Below are 14,200 nucleotides of genomic sequence, written 5' to 3' on the forward strand. Positions count from 1 at the left end.
CAAGTCGTGTGAGGTGAGAAAAACTAAAAAACACAAAAAAGATACTATCAATATATTTTGGTAGAAGAGCTTATTCAAATATTATAAATACATGTATGGGAGATGTGCCCATCCATGCATGGGGGGAGATTGTATCCATTCTTGTATCGTACAATTCTTTGGTGTTTTCTTCTCGCATCTATTTGTTCACTTATTATTCTCAATTATGGTATATCTTATGGTGAAGGCAAGCAATATGGATTTCCTTTGTAATATTCATTGTACAACTTGGCGCAAAGCTTGTATATCACCAAATGGGCCTCTAGGGGGAGTGATCTATGATCCCAGTAGGCACCAAAAACTAGAAATACAAAAATAAGAGAAATCAGATATTTTCAAGGTAATTTCAAGAAAAAAATGCAATTAGAACCATATTTATATATGAATACATACTCGATAAAACTTGTGCCACCCACAATACTTCAAACCAATTGGTTGATTGGTTTTAATGAAATCCAAATGTGGATTCTGGATGAGATTGGTCACTATGTAAATCTTTGAGCTTCTACTCTTTACCTTTTGTTGCTCTGCTTGTAACATTCTTGATGGGGATCTTGAAAGATGAATGTGTCCATCCTCAACCAGTTGTAGCTAGTATGCTTCTATGGCATTTGCCTCTTGTAGGTTTTCATGAGAAATCATCGAGTCCCTTGACCCCATGATGTACAATTCAAATCAACTTCATCTCCTCTTTTTATGTTCCTCTTTCCCTCTTTATCATGTCTGATTTTCTTTATAACTGTAACGTGTCCACTAGAATCATCCAGGACATGTCTTAGCAGTCCATTGGAAAGGATGTCTAGAAAACTCCACCTGGCATCCCGATGGAATGCTACGGGCTTTGCGATCTAGGTCTTTCTGCGTCTGCCACGTAGCGGAAGTATCCTCGCCGTTCCCACTTAGAATCGACCGAAATTAGGGTTATCCTGATTGGTCATTACCTAACAGCAACAACTAGCGTCGGACCCAAGCAAACTACTTTACGCAGAAACGCCAGGTCCGAAGTGGATTCACGCTGCACTTGGTTCAAGGAGAATGGGAAACGAGAGGGATGCAAAGCTCAACCTCTCTGCCATAAGGCATAGTCCCATTCCATTCCCCTAAAACAACATAAATCGGTTAAGACATAACTCTAGGTCCACGCTTTGGTTGTTCGTGTCTTTTGACGATCATCCCGCTGTTCTTCAAGTTTTGAGAAAAGTTTCCGCGGCTGACCGGGACCACCCAACTGTAGGACGAACCCATGGCGCATCCTCCGCACTTTTCTCGGTTTGTTTTAGTTATGTAATTATCTAACACATTAATTTGACACATAACAATCAGCTTCTTTAATTAATCCGTTACGCACTAGTTCCTTTACGTAATCTTATCACGTGACATAGAAAAACAATATCAAACAAATTCTTTATTAACATATCATCATTTTTATCTTTGAAATACAAGGAGTTTCCGCCCGTAGGCTTGTCCATAATCCGCCCGAAGGCTATCCAGTAATCCACAGGGATTACTATTCCAAGCTTCCACCTGTAAACTACTATGCGGGCCTCGAGATCCAATCCCGAGTCACGTTAGCCTCTTGTGCAGGACCCGGCAGGCGAGGGATTTACGGCCAGAGCCCCCCTGGCACTCAAGCATCCTCCTGCTCCAAGTAGAGCTCAATAGAGAGACCTCTCGCGGCGGGTTCGGTCCACGTTCCCGGCGCGGTCAACAACCCCCTTGGTTAGGGTCAAGCAGGCAGTCGGGGGTAACTGAAACTGCCTCTCTCTTCAGGCCTTCATCCTGAAGTATAGGTATTCATTTAATTTGTAATTCATATATCAAACAGTGCTCTAAAATCTCTAGCAAGCACAAACATTTCCATTAATCGACCGTGTTGTTTGGTAAATTGCTAAGGAATTATTCTTTCCTTTTGAGTGTATCAGCACTCGTCCAAGATGTCTTGCAACTTGGTGAGATCCTTTATATTCCGATTTAGTGCGTACCTTATTAACCCAACTTAGTCAACCCTAAAGTTCATTAGATACTTTAGTTTCTGGTTTATAACTTTCCCTATTTAGAAGGATATCCAAGAATACGTCCTTTTGCAAGATAACTTGCATAAGGATCTGCCATCCTTGTTGAGGGTGTTTACCCTTTCTCCTTGTGAATAAATCACAAAACTAAATGACTTCGTACTTACTGCGCAAGTCCTGCGATGAAATAATCCGTTTTAGATTCTTTAAGCTGACGTATGTTGGACCTAGGGTCTCTTTTTAAGAACCTTAGGGACAACTCTAGTTCATTTACCTTTACGAAATTAATTGACCCTACAATCAGGGAAGGTAGTCAAGTGCTTAAGGTATAAACGTTTCTTTGATCTTTAAGGCATGTTTTACAGCATGGTATTTCTAAATTTATATTGATTTGGCTATCTTTTGGAAGGAAATATTGATCACCTCGGCACGATTTGTTATCCTTGTGACAATTGAATTTTCAGTCCTAAATTTTATTGCTTTGTGGTAGGTAAATTCAATTTAATCTTCCATTTTCCTTGCAAATGAAACTTATGCCAATTAACATTATTTTCCTTGCCAAGATATGCAATTAGCAATGATAATTTCCTAGTAATTTGAACAACATAAAAAAAACCTTTCATGAATTTCATCATGACTTGTTGCAAAAAGAATAGGGTTAATGGTGCAAGATGCAGCTTTTATACCATCACGAATTTAAATTAAAATATACTACTATAGTAAGTAGATAATCTTGTTCGTAATTTGTTTTAAATGCATGATGCTATTCGAATGAAACTACGTTCTATACATTATCATTTGTTAAATTAAACTGAACTCCTTCATTGTAAATAACTCGAAAAAATATATCCTATCCCTAACAATTTCTCTTTGCCTGATTGACTTAAAATCGAAAAAAACCAAGAAGGAAAAACCTGGTTTTGCGGTGAGATATCCACATGGATACCAAGAGATGATCCTCCCGCAGCTACTCCTTGGACTTTCTTAGGCGGCATCGCAGTTCTATTGTGAAGGCAGCTTTTACTCTTTCTTCCGGATTTCCACTGTCTCTCTTTCGAGGCAAGAAGTCGATCAAAAAGTTGACCACCGGAAGGGATAATTAGACCTCTAAAATCCTAGCTTCTTCGGAGAGAAAAAGGCTCGTAAGCTTAAGGGATAAAGGATCTATAGGATATAATCACGGTGGAAAGATTATGTGTGAGTGTGGCTTCAAAAACATCTATAAAAGCCCTTGGGATATCTTTGGCAATGGAATGGAAGGATTTGGGAGTTTTTCAAACCCAAAGGAAAAATTGAAGAATAACACAAGGGTTTATAGTTGGGGAAAAAGGTGTGTACGGGGTTTAGAAAGGGCTTAGGAGTGTACAAAAGAAAAAGAACATATGAGGGTAAAACACGGGGTCAAACACAAGACGGGACTTATGGTTTTAGGCACAGGGATTAAGGGTTTTCTCCTCCTAGAGTAAGGTGAATTTTAAGGGACTTGGCTTTAATACAGCCCGGAAAAGGGTTAATCGTATCCCGGAAAAGGCTTAAGTCTACCCCGGAAAAGGGGTTAATGCACCACGGGAAAGGGGGCTTGGGGGTTTAAAAACCCGGGGGAGGGGGAATGAAAATTCACAGGAAGGGATATGAGAGGGTGAATGGGGGCTTGATTAGCCCCCCCTTAGGAAGCTTCCACTTCCTTTATCACGTGGCAAGAGGGGGGAAAAACAATCTGGCGGGGGGGGCGGGGGGGAATGGGAAATCTAACGGTGGCACTGTGGAGAGGGAAGCTGGAGGGGATAGGCGGCAACGGCGGCTGGTGGCGGCTGCAATCGAGCAGGGCGGCGTGTATCTTCTTCTCCTCCTTCCTCATTAACCCTGCGGCCCTCCCTCTTTAAATAGGGGAGGGGAGGGAATCCTCCCTCTTTGCCTATCAGCATGCATGGCGAGGGGCCTGAGCAAGCTCTAGCCACGAGGAGCTTGCTGGCCCCCCCCCTCTATCCCCTATCGGATTGCGGCGTCACAGCTCAGCTCATGCGCCTCCATGAAAGGTGAAAAATAATTTTTTTTAAAACTTATTCAGTATATTACATTCTCTCCCCCTTAGAAGAATCGAGATGTCCTCATCTCGAGATAAACTGGGGATATTGATGGTTGAGAGTGCCTTCATCTATCCAGGTGGCATCCTCTTCAGAATAATCTTTCCATTGGACGAGGTATTCTCTCAAGGTTCTAGATCTTAACTGTCTCTCCCTAACATCTAAGATCCTATCCAGCCTTAGTTCAAGGACTTCTTGACTAGGCATTACAATTTGTTGGTCATCAAGTACATGGTTAGGGTTGGGTACATATTTTTTCAATTGGCTGATATGGAATACATTGTGAACCTTTAGGTTCTCAGGGAGTTGCAATCTATAAGCATTGGGTCCTAGGCATTTGAGGATTTTGTACGGCCCACAATACCTTGGACTTAGCTTCTTGCAATCTCCTAGGGATAGAGAACTCTTTTTAGGGCGTACGCAAATGAAGACCATGTCTCCTTCTTCGAAGACTCTTTCTTTACGCTTCAAATCTGTGTATGCCTTTTGTCTATCCTTGGCCGCTTGTATGTCTTGTCTTATTGACTTTATTTGATCATCCATGTCTTCCAACAACTGTCTTGACGCTTCAACCCTTAGGGTTGGATCAGAAAAGTTTAGAGGACTTCGACAATCATGACCATATAATGCTTGGAAAGGGGTCATCTGAATGCTTTGCTGGTAAGAAGCATTGTAGCAAAATTCTACCAAAGGCAAGTATTGAATCCACTTCTTGGGTTCTCGAGAACAGTATGCCCTAAGCATATCCTCAATGACTTGATTTACTCGCTCTGTTTGGCCATCCGTTTGGGGATGCTAGGCGGTGCTAAAACAGAGTTGAGTCCCAATAGCTTCAAAGATAGCTCTCCAGAAGTGTGATGTGAAGAGAGAATCTCGATCACTAATGATTCTTTTGGGTAAACCATGTAGCTTGAATATCTCTTTGATAAACAATCTTGCAATGTCAGAGGCTTTATAGTTTGTCTTTACTGGAATCAGGTGTGCGACCTTGGTAAGCATGTCAACCACAACCATAATGGAATTGTATCCTCCTTGGACTTGGGGTAAGCCTACAACAAAATCCATACTGATGAATTCCCATTTCATTTGGGGGATGTCAAGTGGTTGCAGTTTCCCTGGCATCATGACATGTTCGGCTTTGATACGTTGGCAAGACAAACACTCAGTGACATATTTGAGAATGTCACCTTTGAGCCTCTCCCAATGGTAGCTCTTCCTAACTGCATTAAGAGTCTTAGCATAGCCAGGATGTCCTGCGAAAGGGGAATCATGAGCTTCCCATATTATCTTGTGCTTAAGTGACTGGCTTGCTGGTATACATAGCCTTGTTCTGTAGTAGACAAGCCCATTATCAATGGAAAATTCCTCATATTTATCTTGCAACTTTTGATTCTGCTCCTTGGTAGAAATCTCATTTAGCATTGCTTGGTACGCAAAATCACGGCATGCTTCCTCTCTAGCTAATTCAAGTATAGGGTTGTTTGGCATAGATACTTTTGTAGCCAGAGATCTGGCCGTTGATGGATTCTACAAGATTAGGGAATTTAGGAATGCCTTGCGACTGAGTGCATCGGTAACTACATTCTCTTTCCCTGGTCAGTACTTGATTTCAAAATCATATTCCTCCAACACTTCAATGCACCGACGTTGCCTCATGTTGAGCTCGTTCTGGGTAAAAATCCATTTGAGACTCTTATGATCGGTTACTAAAGTAAACCTGTTACCCAAGAGGTAGTGTCTCCAAAGCTTTAGAGCATGGATGACAGCTAGTAATTCCAGATCATGCGTGGCATAATTCTTTTCATGACTCTTCAATTTCCTTGAAGAGTATGCTACTGGATGACCTTCTTGCATAAGTACACACCCCAAGGCAAGAATGCTAGCATCAGTTACTACCTCGAACTCCTTATTGAGGTCAGGAAGTTTTAGAATAGGTACTGATACCAAACTTTTCTTCAATCAGTCGAAGCTATTTTGTTCGGATGTTGACCATGTAATGGAAGTCTGCTTCTTTAGTAAGTCTGTAAGAGGTGCTGCAATCAAAGCATAGTTTTTGATGAAGACCTTATACCATCCTGTCAATCCAAGAAAGCTACGTATCTCTTTGACGGATACTGGTATTGGCCGTTCAAGCACATCTCTGACCTTGGCTGGGTCTACTGATATTCCTTCTGATGATACTATGAATCCCAGATATTCAATCTGACGCTTGAAGAATGCACACTTCTTCATTTTTGCATACAGCTTATGTGACCTCATTGTCTCAAGGACAATCCGAAGTTGAGATTCATGATCTTCTTCCTGTTTAGAATAGATTAAAGTGTCATCGAAGAAGACAAGCACGAAATCATCAAGATATGGTCTAAAGATATCCTGTATTAATCTATTGAAGGTGGCAGGTGCATTTGTAAGCCTGAATGACATAACCAGGAACTCAAAGTGCCCATATCTTGTATTGAAGGCCATCTTTGGGATATCTTCTTCCTTGATCCTTATCTGATAGTTACCTAACCTGAGATCAATCTTGGAAAAGTTCTTTGCACCCTGAAGACGATTAAGAAGCTTATCTATTCTAGGAATGGGATACTTGTTCTTGACTGTTGATTGGTTCAACCCTCGGTAATCAATACATAGTCGAAGTGTCCCATCTTTCGTTTTTTCGAATAGTACTGGAGCTCCCCACGGTGAATTGCTAGGCCGGATGTAGCCCTGATCTAACAGTTGCTTAAGTTGTTCCTTCAACTCTATTGCTTTTGGTATGGACATTCTATAAGGTCTCTTTGCAATTGGCGCAGCTCCAGGTACTAACCTAATCTCATGATCTACTTCTCTTTGAGGTAGAAGTTCAGTCAATTCTTCAGGGAATACGTCAGCGTATTCCTTTAGCCAAGAAGGTCCTTCATGAGATTGTTGCTTTTTACGTAACTTGTTGAGTTTGATCAGGTAAACGGGTAATCCATTTCTGACTCCTTTTATGATCCGAGATACTTTGGCCAATTGGATTCTTGGCACTCCTGCCTCACCTTGAGTTGTGACAAATTCCCTTTCAGAGTTTCGAAAAGAAACTTGACCCTTTCCACAGTGAATGTGGGTGTCGTTGGGCTTAAGCCAATCCATTTCGAGTAGACACTCATGGATTCCTAAATTCATGACTCTGAATTTGACTGAAGTATTCTTTCCTCCCAAAAAGAATTCCACCTTAGCAGTTCGCCTGGTAGAAGTTACCTCACGATCATTTGTCAATTCCACAAGCATGGTAGGTGCTTCTAGTCTGGCTATTCCTAATCTTTTTGCACATGCTGGTGAGATAAAGGAATGTGTACTGCCACAATCAATCAAGGTTTTGAAACCTTTACCTTGATAGTTCGACGGTGTCTGGATCACCGAGAATTGGCGATTCAGCCCTTTCTTGTATAAAGCGGCATGGACTGTTGCTCTTTCGAATTCTGCTTCCATAGTCGGATCTTCCTCTTCTTCTTCTTCGCATCTTTGCCTATTGGCAATGCAGGCGGTTCTTCCTCTTCCACGGGTGGCGGCTCCTTGACCGTGGCCTACTCCTTGGAAAGGCGTTTGGCGATGTCCTCCGCTGAGGTTGGGACATTGCCTCTTGAAGTGACCGGGTTCGTTGCAGTGGAAACAATGGAGGTTTCGGCCATTACTTTGAGTAGGAACAAAGTTGTTGACGTTATTTGTCCTTGCTTTCTTTCTTTGTCCCTGATTATGACCTTGAACTCTCTTCATTTGGGGTCTGAATGCACCTCTATTCGGGTCATTATAAGACCAAGTTTTGTTACCCCTTGGTCTAGCTTGCACCTCCTGAATTATAGGCGCTGCTCGAATGAGTGCATCCTGAAGATCTGATGGACACATAGATTCGAGACGGGTATTTACTGGTGGATTTAAGCCCGCACAAAATTTGGACACCTGTTGCGTCATGTTCATCTGTGGCGCATACTTTAAAAGTGAGACGAATTTAGAGTAGTATGCGTCAAGAGTGAGTCCTAGCTGTTTTAGCTCGTAGAACTCATTCATTTTCTACGTGCGATATGCAGGTGGTAAGTATCTTCCCTGCACGGCTTTCTTCAGCTTCTCCCAGGTAACGAATCCCTCTGAAATCCCTTGATCCCTGCACCATTGCTTCCACCAAAGTGTGGCTTCGCCGATGAGTTTTAACTTGCCGAGCATACCCTGATTGGTGGGTGCAGTACCGACTGCTTCAAAGTAATCCTCCATGGATTCAATCCAAATTTGAGCATCAGCCTGAACAAACCTACCTCTCCCGTCAAACTCGGGTGGCTTTATCTGCTTGAGGAGTAACTTTTTCTCCTGGATCACAGTAGTACTTGATGTAGGAGGCGAATTTGGAACATGTACCTGGGGTTGTGCCTGAATAAAGGTTTTCTTAACGTTATTATATGATAATCGATGTTAGCTTATCTTTCATTTTTAGTTCAGCTACCTCGTAAACAATGTAGCTACTTAACTTTTTAACAACTCTTATGCACAGCTAAACATTGATAAAAAGAAGTCTTTATTTGTATTTACATGGGCATAGCCCTTTCGAATACAACATTCCGTGTGATGATAAGTCAATTGTTACATTTAGTTTGGGGAGAACAACGTTGTATTGCATTTATCTACAGGAACTGTGTAATAGTAGGTTTTTGGGTCATGGATCTTCAGGAATCGATAAGTCATTGGAAGTTCAGGATATCCTTTCTGTTGGAATCCATACTTCTCATGGCGGCCCAACACTTTAATCCTGTCGGCGGGGATTACATGGGTTACTTCCTCATATACATATGAGTTCATTTCAACCCTCTGACCTCAGATATGTAAAGTAGAATTTATGTGAGCTTCCATAAAAATGAACATCTTCACGACTTTTAAGTCTTCCAACCACTTGATCCTTTTTAAGTTGGTCTGTAGATAAGCAAACCGGTGGGCGGCTATATAGTAGATTCTTGAAGCACCTATCCATCTTCGTTCCATGTACAAAGGTGATGGATTATAGATCTGATCCAGGATGTTCATCATCCCAATTCTTTGTCTATAAAGCAGAGAATGCATTGCAGTCATAAACATGACCCGAAATACCAAAAACTTGTTCCACGCTTCGTAATTCTGCAAGACAGCATTGAAGGTAAGAAAATGTTTGGACATCAACAATTTCTTTACTTTATTTTATTGAGATCTCATAAAAACAATTCCGTTGTTGGTCAGCTCTGATACCAACTGTAACGTGTCCACTAGAATCATCCAGGACACATCTTAGCAGTCCATTGGAAAGGATGTCTAGAAAACTCCACCCGGCATTCCCATGGAATGTTACGGGCTTTGCGATCTAGGTCTTTCCGCGTCTGCCATGTAGCGGAAGTATCCTGGCCGTTCCCACTTAGGATCGACCGGAATTAGGGTTATCCTGATTGGTCATTACCTAACAGCAACTAGTGTCTGAACCAAGCGAACTACCTTATGCAGAAACGCCAGGTTCGAAGCGGATTCACGCTGCACTTGGTTCAAGGAGAATGGGAAACGACAGGGATGCAAAGCTCAACCTCTCTGCATAAGGCATAGTCCCATTCCGTTCCCCTAAAATAGCGTAAATTCGTTAAGACATAACTCTAGGTCCACGCTTTCGTTATTCGTGTCTTTTGACGATCCTCCCGCTGTTCTTCAAGTTTTGAGAAAAGTTCCCTACTGACTGGGACCACCCAACCGTAGGACCGTCCCATGGCCTATCCTCCGCACTTTTCTCGGTTTGTTTTAGTTATGTAATTATCTAACATATTAATTTGACATGTAACAATCAACTTCTTTAATTAATCCGTTAAGCACTGGTTCCTTTACGTAATCTTATCACGTGACATAGAAAAACAATATCAAACAAGTTCTTTATTAACATCTCATCATTTTTATCTTTGAAATACAAGGCGTTTCCGCCTGTAGGCTTGTCCATAATCCGCCCGAAGACTATCCAGTAATCCACAGGGATCACTATTCCAAGCTTCCGCCCGTAAACGAGTATACGGGCCCCGAGATCCAATCCCGAGTCACGTTAGCCTCTTGTGCAGGACCCGGAAGGCGAGGGATTTACGGCCAGAGCCCCCCCTGGCACCCAAGCGTCCTCCTCCTCCAAGTAGAGCTCAACAGAGAGACCTCTCGCGGCGGGTTCGGTCCACGTTCCCAGTGCGGTCAACAACCCCCTTGGTTAGGATCAGGCAGGTAGTCGGGGGTAACTGAAATTGCCTCTCTCTTCAGGCCTTCATCCTGAAGTGTAGGTATTCATTTAATTTGTAATTCATAAATCAAACAGTGCTCTAAAATCTCTAGCAAGCACAAACATTTCCATTAATCGACCGTGTTGTTTGGCAAACTGCTAAGGAATTATTCTTTCCTTTTGAGTGTATCAGCACTCGTTCCAAGGTGTCTTGCAACTTGGCGAGATCCTTTATATTCCAGTTTAGTGCGTACCTTATTAACCCAACTTGGTCAACCCTAAAGTTCATTAGATACTTTAGTTTCTGGTTTATAACTTTCCTTATTTAGAAGGATATCCAAGAATACGTCCTTTTGCAAGATAACTTGCGTAAGGATCTGCCATCCTTGTTGAGGGTGTTTACCCTTTCTCCTTGTGAATAAATCACAAGACTAAATGACTTTGTACTTGCTGCGCAAGTCCTGCGATGAAATAATCCATTTTAGATTCTTTAAGCTAACGTATGTCGGACCTAGGGTCTCTTTTTAAGAACCTTAGGGACAACTCTAGTTCATTTACCTTTACAAAATTAATTGACCCTAAAATCAGGGAAGGTAGTCAAGTGCTTAAGGTATAAACGTTTCTTTGGTCTTTAAGGCATGTTTTGCAGCATGGTATTTCTAAATTTAGATTGATTTGACTATCTTTTGGAAGGAAATATTGATCACCTCGGCACGATTTGTTATCCTTGTGACAATTGATTTTTCAATCCTAAATTTTATTGCTTTGTGGTAGGTAAATTCAATTTAATATTACATTTTCCTTGCAAACAAAACTTATGCCAATTAACATTCTTTTCCTTGCCAAGATATGCATTAGCAATGATAATTTCCTAGTAATTTGAACAACGTAAAAAAAACCTTTCATGAATTTCATCATGACTTGTTGCAAAAAGAATAGGGTTAATGGTGCAAGATGCATCTTTTATACCTTCAGGAATTTAAATTGAAATATACTACTATAGTAAGTAGATAATCTTGTTCGTAATTCGTTATAAACGCATGATGCTATTCGAATGAAACTACGTTCTATACATTATCATTTGTTAAATTAAACTCAACTCCTTCATTGTAAATAACTCGAAAAAATATATCCTATCCCTAACAATTTCTCTTTGCCTGATTGACTTAAAATCGAAAAAAACCAAGAAGGAAAAACCTGGTTTTGCGGTGAGATATCCACATGGATACCAAGAGATGATCCTCCCGCAGCTACTCCTTGGACTTTCTTAGGCGGCATCACAGTTCGATCGTGAAGGCAGCTTTTACTCTTTCTTTCGGATTTCCACCGTCTCTCTTTCGAGGCAAGAAGTTGATCAAAAAGTTGACCACTGGAAGGGATAATAAGACCTCTAAAATCCTAGCTTCTTCGGAGAGAAAAAGGTTTGTAAGCTTAAGGGATAAAGGATCTATAGGATATAATCACGGTGGAAAGATTATGTGTGAGCGTGGCTTCACAAACATCTATGAAAGCCCTTGGGATATCTTTGGCAATGGAATGGAAGGATTTGGGAGTTTTTCAAACCCAAAGGAAAAATTGAAAACTAACGCAAGGGTTTATGGTTGGGGAAAAAGGTGTGTACGGGGTTTAGAAGGGCTTAGGAGTGTATAAAAGAAAAAGAACATATGAGGGTAAAACACGGGGTCAAACACAAGACGGGACTTATGGTTTTAGGCACGGGGATTAAGGGTTTTCTCCTCCTAGAGTAAGTTGAATTTTAAGGGACTTGGCTTTAATGCACCCCGGAAAAGGGTTAATCATACCCCGAAAAAGGCTTAAGTCTACCTTGGAAAAGGGGTTAATGCACCACGGGAAAGGGGGCTTGGGGGTTTAAAAACCCGGGGGAGGGGGAATGAAAATTCATAGGAAGGGATATGAGGGGGTGAATGGGGGCTTGATTAGCCCCCCCTTAGGAAGCTTCCACTTCCTTTATCACGTGGCAGGAGGGGGAAAAAACAATCTGGCGAGGGGGAAAATGGGAAATCTAACGGTGGCGCTATGGAGAGGGAAGCTGGAGGGGATAGGCGGCAGCGGCGGCTGGTGGCGGCAGCAATCGAGCAGGGCGGCGTGTATCTTCTTCTCCTCCTTCCTCGTTAACCGTGCGGCCCTCCCTCTTTAAATAGGGGAGGGGAGGGAATCCTCCCTCCTTGCCTATCAGCATGCATGGCGAGGGGCCTGAGCAAGCTCCAGCGAGGAGCTTGTTAGCCCCCCCACCTCTATCCCCTATCGGATTGCGGCGTCACAGCTCAGCTCATGTGCCGCCATGAAAGGCGAAAAACAAATTTTTTCTTTTACTTATTCAATATATTAGAATAACTATGCTAGGCTATAAGAAATGAAGATGATGGCATGCCTAGTAAATAGATTCACGATATGTTGCTCACCTTTTATCCCACTTTTGATACTTTGAAAGTATAATCATAGGGGTATCTTCTATCTAATTGTTTTGGGTGCAAAGGAAGATCTATAGCCACACCCATACCATCCCTTTGGCTATGGTGTTATCTTAGAATTGCTTATTTCACAAATTGCAAAGAGAGGAGCTATTGCAAGTTAATCGCAACATAATGCACAATGCATTTGTGAAAAATATTGTCTTGTTTAGTACCAATATAGGCTTTGCCAACCAATATGAGATATATTGGAGTGCCAAGAGAGAGGATGGTAGTCAAAAGAAGCAACCTCCCATGCTACAACTTATTGTTATAGGGGGAGAGTACACTTTGTCAACCCTCCTACATCCTCATCACCTCTCCCTTTCCTGGGAAGTAGGTCCTAAATATTCATGGCTCTCATATTTTCAAAAACCTACACTCAACAAACATATTGTAGTTTAGCAAGTTGTTGCTCCTGCTCAACACTAGCTCTTGTAGTGGAAAGATAGTTGACTTGCCCTAGTGGCAATAGAGAGGAGGTTAATAGTGTGTGGCATTGAAGCTACTATGATGCTAGTAACATTAAAGGCTAATACACATTTAGACTTGCTAGTTAGGTGATCATGCATATGGATGGTGCTAGCATGACTTTCTACTCTTATACAAGAGTATGTCATTCAATTTGATGTTCTCATGACTAAGGATTCTTCCTCATGCTTCTCAATTCAAGGGAAGAGGCATTTTAGACAATCTCCAATAATCTAGAAGCTGTAACCAATGTGCATGCATATGAGCACCAAAGGAAGAGAAGAAAACCATACACTTGTATTTGTAGAACACCTTCTTGCATTGAGCTAATCAAGTACATATGGTTACTATTAAATGACTTGAGGAGATCATAACAAGTTCAATTTTTTCACACATTTCAAGAGGACACTACAACATATAACTAAGGTGATTCTGATGGTTGCAAGAGAGAACGAAATTGGTCTTCACAAAGGGTTGAAGGTGCCAACACAAACTCTACAACCAAAGGCAAATTATCAAATTCCATTTCTCCATCGCAATTGTCCTATGCTACTTCTTAGTATATTTCCTCATTAAATGAGATCCTTATTTAGTTCAAAAGAAGACTTACACAATAATCTATCCATGTTGTTCTTTGTATGTAAGTTTATTTCGCAATAGAAATCCATCCACTCTTGCCTGAACAAGCATTCTATGCTATGGAGACAACATTGTGTTGGAAATGTATAATGTTTTTAAGGTTATAAATCCCAACTCTAACATTGCATTTAGGAATATGCTTATGCCATTGTACAAAATCATGTTGTGATTCTTTCTGTTATGCAAGTCTACAGCTATAAGCTTAGTCAAGTTCAGCATAAGCTCTAAAGGAAGATCAAGGTTATCATAATATCTCAAAGCTAA

The sequence above is a fragment of the Lygodium microphyllum genome, chromosome 20 (genome assembly GCF_053477565.2).
Source record: "Lygodium microphyllum isolate KBCC chromosome 20, Lygodium_microphyllum_v1.1.10, whole genome shotgun sequence".
NCBI classification, from domain to species: Eukaryota; Viridiplantae; Streptophyta; class Polypodiopsida; order Schizaeales; family Lygodiaceae; genus Lygodium; species Lygodium microphyllum.